This window comes from Pinus tabuliformis, chromosome 1_2 (assembly GCF_031772625.1).
Source record: "Pinus tabuliformis cultivar Carrire ecotype Pingquan chromosome 1_2, CPIR1, whole genome shotgun sequence".
Lineage (NCBI taxonomy): Eukaryota > Viridiplantae > Streptophyta > Pinopsida > Pinales > Pinaceae > Pinus > Pinus tabuliformis.
In genome coordinates, this window is record NC_142298.1 from 810,226,660 (window position 1) to 810,242,448 (window position 15,789).

Below are 15,789 nucleotides of genomic sequence, written 5' to 3' on the forward strand. Positions count from 1 at the left end.
TGCATTGGTAAGGAGTGGAGGAAATGAAATATATGTGAGGCAAGGTTCCCTTTGGATCTTCTCTTTTCTCCTTAGTTTCCTTTCTCACCCACCTGCACATAACAATTATGTTTTTTCTTATATATATATATATATATATATATATATATATATATATATATATATATATATATATATATATATATATATATATATATATATATATATATATATATATTAACAAAACACCTAGGCTGCCTTAGAGAGGTTTTCACCCTAGATATCTGCCCTGGGCACCTCAGGAAGGTTTTCACCCAGGGATCTTCTTATCCTTTTCATTTTCTCATTCTTGGGCTACGTCATGAGGTTTTCAACCCAAAGATGGGACTCAAGCGCCTCATAGAGGTTTTCACCTGAATCCTTATTCTTTTTCCCTTTTTAGTTTCCGGATGAGGGAGGAGCTGGAACTTGCTGCACCATCATCACTGTCTTATTAATGTTGTTAATGAACTCTTGTCTTGATAAAGGCCTCTTGTACATTTTCAATCTGTGTCCATTAACTATCAATGGAATGGCTTCTTCATCAATAGTTTTGATTTGCACTGAACCATTGTCATGGCATCTTTCCACCACATAAGGTCTGAGCCATCTTGTCCTTAGTTTGACCTTGAAATCTTTAAACCTGGAATCATATAACAATGCCCAGTATCCTTCTTGAAATTTCTTCTCCTTGATGTGCTTGTCATGCCAGATCTTCCTCTGAAGCTGAACTATCTCTGTATGTAGGAGGGCCTACATTCTGAATTCATCCAAGCCATTCAAATGTAACAACCTTTGTTTCAATAAACAAAACAACCTTTTTACCATAGACCAGCTCATAGGGTGTAAATCCAGTGGTGGTCTTCCATGTTGTTTTATAGGCCCAGATGGCCTCAACTAGTCTCTCTGTCTAGTCCTTTCGACTGTTGTTCACTACCTTGGTTAAGATATTCTTTAGTGTCCTATTGGTCACCTCCACTTGCCCATTAGCTTGTGGAGGATAAGGAGTGGGGGTCCTATGCTTGATTCTATGATGGCTGAGCAGTTCTTCAATCCTGGCTGCCTTGGTCTATGACTAGCTCTCTAGGGTACCCAAATTTGTAGAATATATTCTCCCTTATGAACTCAACCACCTTTTCTTCTGTTGCTGCCTTAATTTCCTTGGTTTCAGCCCACTTATTCAAGTAATTAGTGCACACAATAATGTGTTGTTTTTGATTTGAAGGAGGATTGATAGGCCCAATAAATTCCATGCCCCACTTGTCAAATGGATTGAAAGTCACTTGAGGTTGTAGGGGAATTTCATCTCTTGGAGTAGGCTTTCCCATCCTCTGGCACCAATCACACTAACTAATGTACTTGCTCACATCCTGATGAAGAGTAGGCCAATAATAGCTTGCTTGCAATACTTTGAATGTTGTCCTCTTTACTACAAGGTGACCTCTACAAGGCCCATCATGACAGGTCACAAGGATGTCAAAGACTTCCTCTTCCCTTACATATCTTCTCAAGATTTGATCTGGGAAAAGTTTGAACAAATTTCCCCCTATCCATGTGAAGGGGGCGCTTTTCCCAATTATCTTGCTCTTTTCTCTGGAGGGAAGGTTTGGTGGGAACTGTGCTAATACTTGTTATGAAACCAGCTCACAAAAAGATAGAAAATATAGATCAATGCCTTAGAATTCAGCCTCTTTGAGTGGGAAACCTCCTTTACATTACACAAATGAACAATTCTTGGATGATACAAATGACAAGACCTCCTTTCTATATATAGGAGTCTAAGGGGTCCTAATATAATCAAAGCCGACATAACAATAATAATGTAAGGGCACAATAATAACAATAGTAGTCTTCTATGGGGCACAATAATAAAAATATGGGGACTACATGGGCACAACAATATAATAAGGGGGTTGTACTAATAACAATAAGGGGTTACACTAGTAGTATAGGGACCTAACATGCCCCTCTCCTTCAAAAGGTGTTGTCCTCAACGCTTGAGTAGTTCTTGATGCTTCTGTATAAAATTCTTGTCCTCCCATGTGGAATCTTCAGCAGGTAAGTTCTTCCACTTGATGAGATACTCTGAAATTGATCAATTTCGTAGCTGTCAGGTTCTTGTTTCTGTGACTACTCCAGGCTCCAATATGATTTTTCCTTCCTCGTCAAGTTCTCGAAATATTGTTTGAACTAGGATCTTCTGCAACTTTTGAATGAGTAGCCACACTTCTTCGTCCTTCTTCCATTCTTGCTTCGTTTATCCAATCTGGTTGGATAATAGAAATAGAACAAAACAATGCTTCCACGTCCTCATCCTTTCTTGAGAGTGCATCTACAACAACATTTTGCTTCCCTTTTTTGTAGATGATTTCAAAGTCATAACCCAACATATTTGTGACCCATTTTTTCTGTTCTTCTAAAGATAATCTTTTCTCTAAAAAGTATTTAAGACTATCATGATCCATTTTTACCTTGAAGTGTCTTCCCATTAAGTAAGGTCGTCATTTCTTAAGTGCATGTAGTATTGCCAACATTTCCTTCTCATAAAAAACTTGCTTGAGATGTAGCCATAAAAATACCCAATCACCTACATCAAAACCTCTTTCACTGCGATGTTTATCTACCCATTGTTTCATTCGATTTTGCACCAAAGTGGCATTATCCTTTAAAAGTTGGAGAAATTGTTGTTGATGCTCGATGTGATATTTCACTGCTTGAATCTTTTTGTTCTTGATATGTCAATCTATCTTGAGAGTTTGAGGAGTTGTAATTTCTTCCAATGCATTACAAGATATGGTTGGATTCATTTCTTGATGCTTGATGTGATCTTTCTATTAGCACCTAAATCTGCCTTAGGTTGAAGGAAGGCAAAATTCAGGGTAACCACAAAACACGCTCAGTCTGGTAGCTAGCGCTACCAGAACAGGAGAGGGCTCTCTCTGAGTCATGCTCAACGAATAAGTAAATGGAATGGTCTGAGATGACTAATAGTGAAATATTGATCTTAGACTAGTAAGTAAATATGGATACAAGAAGCAATTTTTATGAATGACTAAGTTTCTGGGATGGTATGGGACCAACGGACAACAATGAGCAGAGAATTTAATACAAAGGCACAGATTACTTCGTGAGGCAAGACAGGCGGAAAGTCTAGCAATTTAGTTTGAAATAACGTGGAATGGAGGAATTGCTTAGGAGGGTGAAAAGGGCATAAGTACATGAATCCTTTTCAACAGAAGAAGAGCACTGAACATGAAATTTTCCCACAAGCAGAGCAATAAAAATGAATTCTACCTTATCTAACTTAGAAAATTTCATTGGAAATGAATATGAAATGAATTGTGAAACATTAAGAAATGCATATGAAACATAAGAGACACATTTGCTACACTCACAACCACATGAATCTCATGAAACAGAGCTGCTGCCTTTCATTAATCCTCTGTCAAAATATATAATGAAGAATTGAGTTTCTCTCTCACTGTCTCCCAGAAATTACAAGCCAACCAACCATTTGAAAATGGTTTACATACAATAAATAGACTATGCCATGAGGAAATAGAACGACCAAGAGTTGGGGAGTTTTTCAAATCATTACAAAGTGGAAGTGGAAAGCCAACCATTAGTTACAGGTGCAGCGTTAAAAAATGACAAATGGCTTGGGTGACTGCTCACCTTCCTTTGCCACTTGGATAGGAGCCCAATTTAGTGAAAATGATTTTTAAACAATGCCTTAGTTGCCAAGAAAAATATAGTGTAAATGAGCGGGCCCACTTGGAGAAATTCACGAATCGAAATTTCGCGAAACGGGCGCAATTTTGGCCTTTTTCTCTATATGCGCCGCGCCCAATTCTATATGTGTTGTGCCACTTTGGAGGTTGTTTTGAGGCACTTGAAGGAGTCAAAAATGTGCCCAAGTGTGTTTGTTGGAAATCCTGGCCTGTCTACTTTCCAACCCAAGTGGAATTTCGAAATTTGGTGCTCATTTGCCCCTCCAAATCTTCATTCTCCCAAGACTGCTTCCTGTGTGTCAAAATAGGGGTAGAGAGGTCATTTTTTGAGTGTTTTTGACCTCCTGGAGACTCAAATCATGCCCAAATTTCTTTTCCAAGCACCAGCAGTCGTGATTTTGCACGCTGAATCCAAAACTGCAAGCCATTTGTTATTTGGATCTCCCAATCCTAAGCGTCGTGCCAATATCTGAAGTCGATCAAGCTCCCTTTGCCTCTTTTGCTTCTTGATTGCCTTCCTCAATTTCGCCTTCAAATTCCTGATTCGGGCCTTGCATAATTTTTTCACGCCATGAAGTGGAAAGCCATGTGTCTCAGCAATGCATGGTCCTTGTCGACCTTGTCCAGCAGCCTCTCCAAGTGCATGTTAACTCTCTCGAGATTGGCCTCCCGATCCTCATTAATCTCTTGCTCCAATGACGTGAGCTCAACTCTTCTCCTTTGTGCAGCTTGGCGATGCTCACGAATGTTTTGTAGCTCCATGATCACTTGCTGATCCTCAAGCTGTTTGTTCCTCTGCTCCAGATATTTCATGTTCCACTTAGCCCTCTCCAAGTCAAGGGATAAGGCTTCGATATTTGATTACTGCTCCTGGATGATCTCTCTAAGCTGTGTATTTGTCGGTTCTGTATCTGTCTCATCATCATGAAGGAGAACGAATTCAGTCTCTCGTTCACCTGATGGCTCACCTGAAGGCCCCTCATCCTATGTTGTCTCCTTCCTTTTGTCATGTTCCTGTGATGCGGATGGAGGAAGCGAGGCCCCTTCCACCCCGGGTGGAGATAACACTCGCTTTGCCGCTGCAAACAAACGTCTGGTGCCTTTCTGATATGTGATGAAAACTGACATACTAGCAGTCTCATGACACTCATACCGATGAGAAGGTTCACCCTCTTGCTTAACCTTTGATAATACCTGTGAAACGCTGAAGAAGTCACGGGAGATGAAATCATGCCAAGTAATGGCCTGCAATCCCAGCTGATGAACCACCAAAATCTTAATAAGAGAAAAGTGATAAACACTGTTAAGTTTCTACTGAGGGGTCTTGTGCTGCATGAAGGTGTTCATCCTCTCTATGTTCCTGCAAATGAAAAATGGGATTTTCATCATCCGTACCGTGTTAAAGTGCATGAGCAACCTGATGTGATAGGCATATAGACGAGAGAACCTCCCCTCACAGTTGAAGTACTTCATGATCAACTTCATGAGTGGAGCATATTCATCTTTCAAATATTTGAATGGAAAGACTCTCGTGAGCTGCCTCAAGCAACTGGCCTTAATGTAAGGCTCATAATGCTGCCGATCTACCTTTTGTTTCTTGTGCCATGGTTCTCCAACATTTGGTATGCCAGTTGCTAATGAGACAGTTTCAGGTGTCAGTGTGAAGGTGACACCGGCCAAGATAGAGTGATCTCCATGTAGGTGAAGCACAAAAAGATGGGCCAACTCATGATGAACTCGAACATTAGCCACCCTTTGACAAAACTCAAAACATGATAGATGCTGGAAACATGACATGGCAAGAGGGCAGGCCTACAATTCAGTGAGGGTGGTTGGCTCATCCCTAACATGTTTGGCACTCTTGTGATGTCTCCTGGGACCCTGTTCTTCCAAGGATGAATCACTTTGTGTCTCCATCTCATACTCTGATGAATGCTCAGATGCCATGACTGCTGTGTGTATTGTACTTGGGCTGCCCATTGATGATGGTTTGAAACTAGGTGTTGTTGTGATATCTGCCACCAAGGGGAACAATGAAAAAAAAGGGAGTATTAGGAGGGGAATAATATGATGGGAATAGGGGTTATGGGGAGAATTTTTGTTTAGGGATATGTAGGGGGGTTTGGGGATTTGATAAGGTAGGGTTTTGATAAGGTAGGGTTTTGGGGTTTTATGTTTGACCAAAGAGTGGAGGGATAAGGAATAGGGATTTGGTAATATTTTAGGGTAGGGATAATAGGAAAAATGAGAAAGGGAGGGTAGGGAAAAATGGTAGGTGAGGGAAAAATGGTGGGTGAAGATGGAACCTTGGCCTCAATACCACAATTATGCAACCCTAGCAACAATGGCCTTTGGTGTTTTCTTGTGGTTGATTTTATGAGTTTTGTTGCATTCAAACATAGCCATAAACCACCATATCATTTATAAACTTTGATGAACAAGTCATGTCATAGAGCCTACCTGTCAATTTGAGGGGCTTCACAAGAAATTTGAGGAAATTTGGCATGGTTTTGGCCCTTTGTGGGTGTGCGCCACACGCAAAACCCAGTGCGTCGCACCCTGGGTGTGCACCACGCCCGTTGAAAAAATACACTAAGGGATGGCTCTGTGTGCACCGCGCCCTCTGTGTGTGCCGCGCCCCTGTGTATATGCGTCGCGCTCCTGGAAACTGCCTCCAACGCTCTCCAACACGCACTTTGCCTCTCAAACACTTTGCAATATCTCCCTATGCACTTGATTTACACAATGGCTTTGATTTTGGTGGAAACTTGTATATAAAGACTTGGAAGTCATGGGTTAAATTTTTGCTTCTTCAAAAACCCATTTTTCTAATGTTATGTTTTGACACTTTTTCACTGACTTAAAGCAACACTGATTTTCACTTTCCCTTTGAAATTTTAGCTCAAATGATGAAATTTTTGGCACTCTTTGTAGGGATTGCACGACAGGACATTTGGCCACGGAAACCATGCCTGCATCTGAAGAAATCAACTGACGACTTTTTTGAAAATTTTATCACCAATGACACTGTTTGACTTTTCTTCAAAACAGAGTTTTGAAGAACAGTCGAAGTTTATCAATATGACGATGAAACTCTCTGAATCATTACTTTGTAAGGGCCTCACTCTGGCCTGCATGGCTTTACTGGACATATTTAAAGACCAAATTGATTAATCCCTAGACCTAATGATCGAAAATGACTTTTGTCCATTAAAGGACCAGACCTTGACTGTCATGGACTTTAGTGATCATTGACAAAAGACCTAAGCCAGTAGGAGCCAGACATGAGGGGAAATGACTAGCATGACCTTTTCTGTCAGATTATGGCATGCTCCTAGCGGAATGCAGCTGAGTGAATGGAGCGGGACTCCTAAAAAATGAAATGCATAAAGAGTTTTGATCTCTAACGGAGGACTGACCAGACCGACTCTAACATTGGCTCCAATGGGGGATGGTAGCTCCTTAGAGGTGCCAAGAACAGCAGATCTCTGGAAGAGCTAGACAGTGCCTTCATCCATTGGGCTATGGAGTCAAAACTCAAGCTAAAATGCATGATTGAAAACCGACACAAACTAACTTAACAACAAGACTGAAAACTGACTCACAAATGACTCATGACTCAACTAAAACTGACTTGACTCATGACTCATGACTGACTTAACTAAAACAATAACTAACAAAACTTATTCAATGGCAGCAATCCATCAAGATTCGAGGGTTTCAAATCATGATGACAGCCACCTGTGTACTAATGCAATATGTACAATCATGTGTAATGTGTCTTCCAATGTAACCAATCAAGTAGATGCCTCCTTGATTGATTCTCCGAATCAGATCTTCTGGTAAACAACAAATACTGGTAACTGGGCCTCCAAAAACATAATTGACCATGATCCCCTTCATCACTGAATACTGCAATAATCACCTTCACTGCTGACTGCAACAAATCTGCCATTGGATCCTGAAAAACATGAAGTCTTTCCTCCTGCTGAAAAAACAAGGTATCTTTTTCTCTTGATTCTGGTCTTTCTTCATAAATAAGAGTATGCTCCTGGTCTTCAAAAAATTCTGAACAAATAGGTGAGCAGATTTCCTCTTCAAAGAACATTTCAAAACATGAGACATATGAGGAAGAGTCTGAAAGGGAATCCTGAATGGTCTGGTCTGCTGAAGTCTGAATATATTGTAGGTCATCTTCATATGATATGACAGCCAGATTGTCTTTGCATTCATCAATCATGAGAAAAGAAACCTCAAATGATTCTTGAAACCCAACACAATCATTTATATCATCTACCATAAATTCACCCAGAGCTTTTTTACTTACTTGAACAAAGATCTCATCTTGCTGTTCATAGAGGGAATGAGCTACCTCCTCATGAAGATCTAGTTCTGGTGAGATAAGGTCAGTTGGGTCTGTACCTCCGTTTTCTCCATTTGAGGCACCCTCAACCATGTAACTCTCTTTTTCCTCCTCACCATCTTTCTCTTGATCTGATTTATCATCCCTGTTATCTGATATTGGAACATCATTTTCTTGCATATCATCTTTTATTTCCACCAGATCTAAAACAAAACTTCTTCTTTCATCATTTCCAGCCATATGGAAATCTTCAGCCTGTTGATCTATAAAGCTGCCCATAGGACTTTCATCCTTGTCAGAAGAGGAAAAATTTCCACCATCACCTTCTTGACCGTGTGCACATTGCAGATTTGTGTTAACTTGAGCTGGAACATGACTGTTCAAGATTTTATCTATTTCATTTTCAAACAAAGGAGATAATGCTTTTTGTTTTCTCTTGTACGAACAGTGATTTTCTTCAATATTTTCAAGTGAAGGAGTGTACAAATTTTCCTCAAACTGCTGATCCATTTCATGTAATTCCTATTGACCATCAAGATGCAAAATTCCTTCATCTTCCACCATACAAAGATCTTGATTCTGCTGCAACGTTTCCTGAGCATCTTGATGGGACTCCTCTAGTTTCTCTTCATGTTGCTGAAATGGATTCTCGTACAAGGCTTCCATGATCTCATCATCCATAAAATTATCATCCTCATAGTATTTTTCAAGGCTTTCAATAAAAGTAGAAGCATGTTTGCAACAGTCATGAACTAGATTTAATGATGGATAAGATTCTTGATATCTTTCAATGAACAGGGCATGAAAATCCTTTAAACAGTAAATACAAGCAGGCGGCAAACTTTCATACCAAGATTGGGCTTCACCTTCCAGAGTGGCCAGGAATATCTTCATCAAGCAATCTTCAGGAAAATCAACCTTCAACTTGTGAATATGCATGTGAAATCAAACTAGATGTAAAGCAACGTCCTTCTTACCATCATCTTTAAACGTAGGCAAATTCCTTGACCAATCTACTTTCGGAATCTTATTTGGAAAGCCTGGAATGTGATCTCGGCTCATGGGAGCGTATCTTCTTGCAATCCGCTCCATTTTAAAAAAAATCTCAAAGCTACTGATCCCTCTGCAGTGGAGTCACCATGAAGCACCGGTTGCTGGATTCTTCAGTGAAAGGAGTCGCCAAGTGAATGATTTCAGTTGTCTTCTTATGTCTGATCATTGTTCACCATCAACAATCAGCTCTGAACTTGAGATATGTACTGGGGCAAAACAATCTTCAAGCAAACCATTTTCGTCCCCAGTGGAGTCGCCACTATGTTAGCACCTAAATCTGCCTTAGGCTGAAGGAAGGAAAAATTCAGGGTAACCACAAACCACGCTCAGTCTGGTAGCTAGCCCTACCAGAACAGGAGAGGGCTCTCTCTGAGTCACGCTCAGCGAATAAGTAAACAGAATGGTCTGAGATGACTAACAGTGAAATATTGATCTTAGGCTAGTAAGTAAATATGGATACAAGAAGCAATTTTTATGAATGACTGAGTTTCTGGGATGGTATGGGACCAATGGACAACAATGAGCAGAGAATTTAATATAAAGGCACAGATTACTTCGTGAGGCAAGACAGGCGAAAAGTCTAGCAATTTAGTTTGAAATAATGCGGAATGGAGGAATTGCTTAGGAGGGTGAAGAGGGCATAAGTACATGAATCCTTTTCAACAGAAGAAGAACATTGAACATGAAATTTTCCCACAGGTAGAGAAATAAAAATGAATTCTACCTTATCTAACTTAGAAAATTTCACTGGAAATGAATATGAAATGAACTGTTAAACATTACGAAATGCATATGAAACATAAGAGACACATTTGCTACACTCACAACCACATGAATCTCATGAAACAGAGCCACTGCCTTTCATTAATCCTCTGTCAAAATATACAATGAAGAACTCAGTTTCTCTCCCACAGTCTCCCAGAAATTACAAGCCAACCAACCATTTGCAAATGGTTTGCATACAATAAATAGACTATGCCATGAGGAAATAAAATGACCAAGAGTTGGGGAGTTTTTCGAATCATTACAAAGTGGAAGTGGAAAGCCAACCATTAGTTACAGGTGAAGCGTTACAAAAATGACAAATGGCTTGGGTGACTGCTCGCCTTCCTTTGCCACTTGGATAGGAGCCCACCTTTAGTGAAAATTCTTTTTAAACATTGCCTTAGTTGCCGAGAAAAATATAGTGTAAATGAGCGGGCCCACTTGGAGAAAGTCGCGAATCGAAATTTCGCGAAACGGGCGCGATTTTGGCCTTTTTCTCTATATGCGCCGCGCCCAATTCTATATGCGCCGCGCCACTTTGGAGGTTGTTTTGAGGCACCTACAGGAGTCCAAAATGTGCCCAAGTGTGCTTGTTGGAAAGCCTGGCCTGTCTACTTTCCAACCCAAGTGGAATTTCTGAATTTGGTGCTCATTTTCCCCTCCAAATATTCATTCTCCCAAGACTGCTTCCTGTGTGTCAAAATAGGGGCAGAGAGGTCATTTTTTGAGTGTTTTTGACCTCCTGGAGACTCAAATCATGCCCAAATTTCTTGTCCAAGCACAAAAAGTCGTGATTTTGCATGCTGAATCCAAAAATACAAGCCATTTGTTATTTGGAGCTCCCAATCCTAAGCGTCGCGCCAGTGGCGAGGCACATAGGGAGAAAAACCCTGTTTTGTGACCAAAAATTTGTCATGTGACCAAAATTGCCAAACATTTCTTGAAATTTGGGCTGGAGATCCTCTATGAGGTGTTATGTTGGGATAAATAAGCTTTGTCCAATATCTGAAGTCGATCGAGCTCCCTTTGCCTCTTTTGCTTCTTGATTGCCTTCCTCAATTTCGCCTTCAAATTCCTGATTCGAGCCTTGCATACTTTGTTTCGCGCCATGTAGTGGAAAGCCATGTGTCTTAGCAATGCATGGTCATTGTCAGCCTTTTCCAGCAGCCTCTCCAAGTGCATGTTAACTCTCTCGAGATTGGCCTCCCGATCCTCATTAATCTCTTGCTCCAATGACGTGAGCTCAACTCTTCTCCTTTGTGCAGCTTGGCGATGCTCACGAATGTTTTGTAGCTCCATGATCACTTGCTGATCCTCAAGTTGTTTATTCCTCTGCTCCAGATATTTCATGTTCCACTTAGCCCTCTCCAAGTCAAGGGATAAGGCTTCGATCTCTGATTGCTGCTCTTGGATGATCTCTCTAAGTTGTGCATTTGTCGGTTCTGTATCTGTCTCATCATCATGAAGGAGAACGAATTCGGTCTCTCGTTCACCTGATGGCTCACCTGAAGGCCCCTCATCCTGCGTTGTCTCCTTTTCTTTGTCCTATTCCTGTGATGCAGATGGAGGAAGCGAGGCCCCTTCCACCCTGGGTGGAGATAACACTCGCTTTGCCACTACAAACAAACGTCTGGTGCCTTTCTGATATGTGATGAAAACTGGCAAACTAGCAGTCTCATGGCGCTCATACCGACGAGAAGGTTCACCCTCTTTCTTAACCTCTGATAATACCTGTGAAATGCTGAAGAAGTTACGGGAGATGAAATCATCCCAAGTAATGCCCTGCAATCCCAGTTGATGAACCACCAAAATCTTAATAAGAGCAAAGTGATAAACACTGTTAAGTTGCTGCTGAGGGGTCTTGTGATGCATGAAGGTGTTCATCCTCTCTATGTTCCTGCAAATGAAAAATGGGATGTTCATCATCCGTACCCTGGTAAAGTGCATGAGCAACCTGATGTGATAGGCATATAAACGAGAGAACCTCCCCTCACAGCTGAAGTACTTCATGATCAACTTCATGAGTGGAGCATATTCATCTTTCAAATATCTGAATGGAAAGACTCTCGTGAGATGCCTCAAGCAACTGGCCTTAATGTAAGGCTAATAATGCTGCCGATCAACCTTCTATTTCTTGTGCCATGGTTCTCCAACATTTGGTATGCCGGTTGCTAATGAGACAGTTTCAGGTGTTAGTGTGAAGGTGACACCGGCCAAGATAGAGTGATATCCATGTAGGTGAAGCACAAAAAGACGAGCCAACTCATGATGAACTCGAACATTAGCCACCCTTTGACAAAACTCAAAACATGATAGATGCTGGAAACATGACATGGCAAGAGGGCATGTCTGCAATTCAGTGAGGGTGGTTGGCTCATCCCTAACATGCTTGCCACTCTTGTGATGTTTCCTCGAAGCCTGTTCTTCCGAGGATGAATCACTTTGTGTCTCCGTCTCATACTCTGATGAATGCTTAGATGCCATGACTGCTGTGTGTACTGTACTTGGGCTGCCCTTTGATGATGGTGTGAAACTAGGTGTTGTTGTGATATCTGTCACCAAGGGGAAGAATGAAAGAAAAGGGAGTATTAGGAGGGGAATAATATGATGGGAATAGGGGTTATGGGGAGAAGTTTTGTTTAGGGATATGTAGGGGGGTTTGGGGATTTGATAAGGTAGGGTTTTGGGGTTTTGATAAGGTAGGGTTTTGGGGTTTTATGTTTGACCAAAGAGTGGAGGGATAAGGAATAGGGGTTTGGTAATATTTTAGGGTAGGGATAATAGGAAAAATGAGAAAGGGAGGGTAGGGAAAAATGGTAGGTGAGGGAAAAATGGTGGGTGAAGATGGAACCTTGGCCTCAATACCACAATTATGCAACCCTAGCAAAAATGGCCTTTGGTGTTTTCTTGTGGTTGATTTTATGAGTTTTGTTGCATTCAAACATAGCCATAAACCACCATATCATTTATAAACTTTGATGAACAAGTCATGTCATAGAGCCTACCTGTCAATTTGAGGGGCTTCACAAGAAATTTGAGGAAATTTGGCACGGTTTTGGCCCTTTGTGGGTGTGCGCTGCGCACAAAACCCAGTGCACCGCGCCCTGGGTGTGTGCCGTGCCCGTTGAAAAAATACTCTAAGGGATGGCTCTGTGTGTGCCGTGCCCTCTGTGTGCGCCACGTCCCTGTGTATATGTGCCACGCTCCTAGAAACTGCCTCCAACGCTCTCCAACGCGCACTTTGCCTCTCAAACACTTTGCAATATCTCCGTTTGCACTTGATTTGCACAATGGCTTTGATTTTGGTGGAAACTTGTATATAAAGACTTGGAAGTCATGGGTTAAATTTTTTCTTCTTCAAAAACCCATTTTTCTAATGTTATGTTTTGACACTTTTTCACTTACTTAAAGCAACACTGATTTTCACTTTCCCTTTGAAATTTTAGCTCAAATGATGAAATTTTCGGCACTCTTTGCAAGGATTGCACGACATAACATTTGGCCATGGAAACCATGTCTGCATCTGAAGAAATCAACTGATGACTTTTTTGAAAATTTTATCACCAATGACACTGTTTGACTTTTCTTCAAAACAAAGTTTTGAAGAACAGTCGAAGTATATCAATATGACGATGAAACTCTCTGAATCATTACTTTGTAAGGGCCTCACTCTGGCCTGCATGGATTTACTAGACATATTTAAAGACCAAATTGATTAATCCCTAGACCTAATGATCGAAAATGACTTTTGTCCATTAAAGGAATAGACCTTGACCGTCATGGACTTTAGTGATCATTGACAAAAGACACAAGCCAGCAGGAGCCAGAGATGAGGGGAAATGACTAGCATGACCTTTTCCGTCAGATTATGGCATGCTCCTAGCGGAATGCAGCTGAGTGAATGGAGCGGGACTCCTAAGAAATGAAATGCATAAAGAGTTTTGATCTCTGACGGAGGACTGACCAGACCGACTCTAACACTTTCACTTCTTGAACCATTTTCTTCTTGATGTGTCCTTCTATCTTGCAAGTTTGAGTGGTAATTCTTGCCAATGCTTTAGAAGATATGGTCGGATTCATTTCTTCTTCCTCTGGGGTTGGTTCTTGGTATTTATCCTCTTCTTTTGATGTTTCTTGATCCTTCTCTTCCTCCTCTTCATAATCTATGTAGAATAAATTCTTCTTAGCACACTTATCACCTTTAGTGTATTTGATATCACAATTGTAACAATGCCCTTTTTCTCTTTTTTCTTCCAATTGTTGTCATGTAAACCTTGTAGGTTGTGAAAAGCTAGGAGAAAAAACACTTCCACAATTATATTCATGAGTGGTGGGATTCCTTGTTTCCGTAATTTCGCTTTCAATTTTTCTTGCCAACCTGAATGCCTTCTCCAATGAATCAGGTTCCCAAAGACGAACCTCATGTTGAATGTTATCCTTTAAAGTCCCTATGAAGGCATCAATCCTTTGCTTCCCTGGAATATAATTTACCCTTATATTCAATTTTTGAAAGTCCTCAATGTGCTCTACCATTGAACCCTTTTGTTCGAGATTTATCAATTGGCTAAAGAAAGTGTTACTCTTTGTATCCTCATAATGTGCTATCATTTCTTCCATGAAAAGTGACAAGTGCTTTACAAGAACAAAGCCCTTTATACCATAAAAATTGATTTGGTTCTAAATATAAAGATGAAATATGTACCTTTTGTAACAGTTGAACCTCATGTAGATCAAAATATTGCTCCATCTGTAGTATCCAATTTACTGGATCCTTGCCCTCAAACTTCCTCATATCACCTTTTCTTGATTTTAGAAGCTTAATCTTGAAACGTCTGTAACTTGGTAATTTTAGATCTCCAAGTTGTGAAATTTCATCCCACAGTAGCACTATGAGTCCTCTTTCTAACCCTGCAAGTCTGATCAGAATTTCACTCTCCAAGAAGGAGTTACACCCAATCTCCTATGATCACTTGATTATAGAATGTTTCAGTCGAGCGAACTTGTATGACGTGCCATCTGTCACTTTTTTGACCTTCAGATCTAAAAACTATATACAGAAAACTATAGTATGTCCTCTTGCTATAAATTCTTATGAAATAACAATTTGTTGCTTAGAGATAAAGTTATGATGATTTTCCCAAACTCACTTGTTTAGAATGTAATTCGGGAGTCTATAAAAACCCTAACTTCCTTGGATTATATCTCTGAAAATATAATGAGAAAATATTTGAGATTTAGACCCCATCTTCACCAAGATTTCGGGTCAAATGGGTTTTTATTTCAGAGTCTGAGCCTTTGTAGAAACAATATTATAGTGAAAATTCCTCGAAGACTAGTTTGAGATGAAATTCGAGAGCTTAAAAAAACCCTAATTTCTTCAGATCATATCTCTGAAAATATAGTGAGACAAGATCTGAAATTTGGACCCAAGATTCAGAACGATCTCTCCTCAAATGGGTTTTTTTTAGCTTCTAAAACTTCGTAGCAAACACGTTATAGCGAAAAGTCCACGATGACCTATTTGGAACAACAAAACCCTAGAATCCAAAGCTCTGATACCAAATGTTATGAAACCAGCTCACAAAAAGATAGAAAAGATAGATCAATGCCTTAGAATTCAGCCTTTTCAAGGGGGAAACCTCCTTTGTATTACACAAATGAGCAATTCTTGGATGATACAAATGAGGAGACCTCCTTTCTATATATAAGAGTCTAAGGGGTCCTAATATAATTAGAGCTGACATAACAATAATAATGTAAGGGCGCAATAATAGCAATAGTGGGCTTCTATGGGGCACAATGATAACAATATGGGGACTATATGGGCACAAAAATATAATAAGTGGGTTGTACTAATAA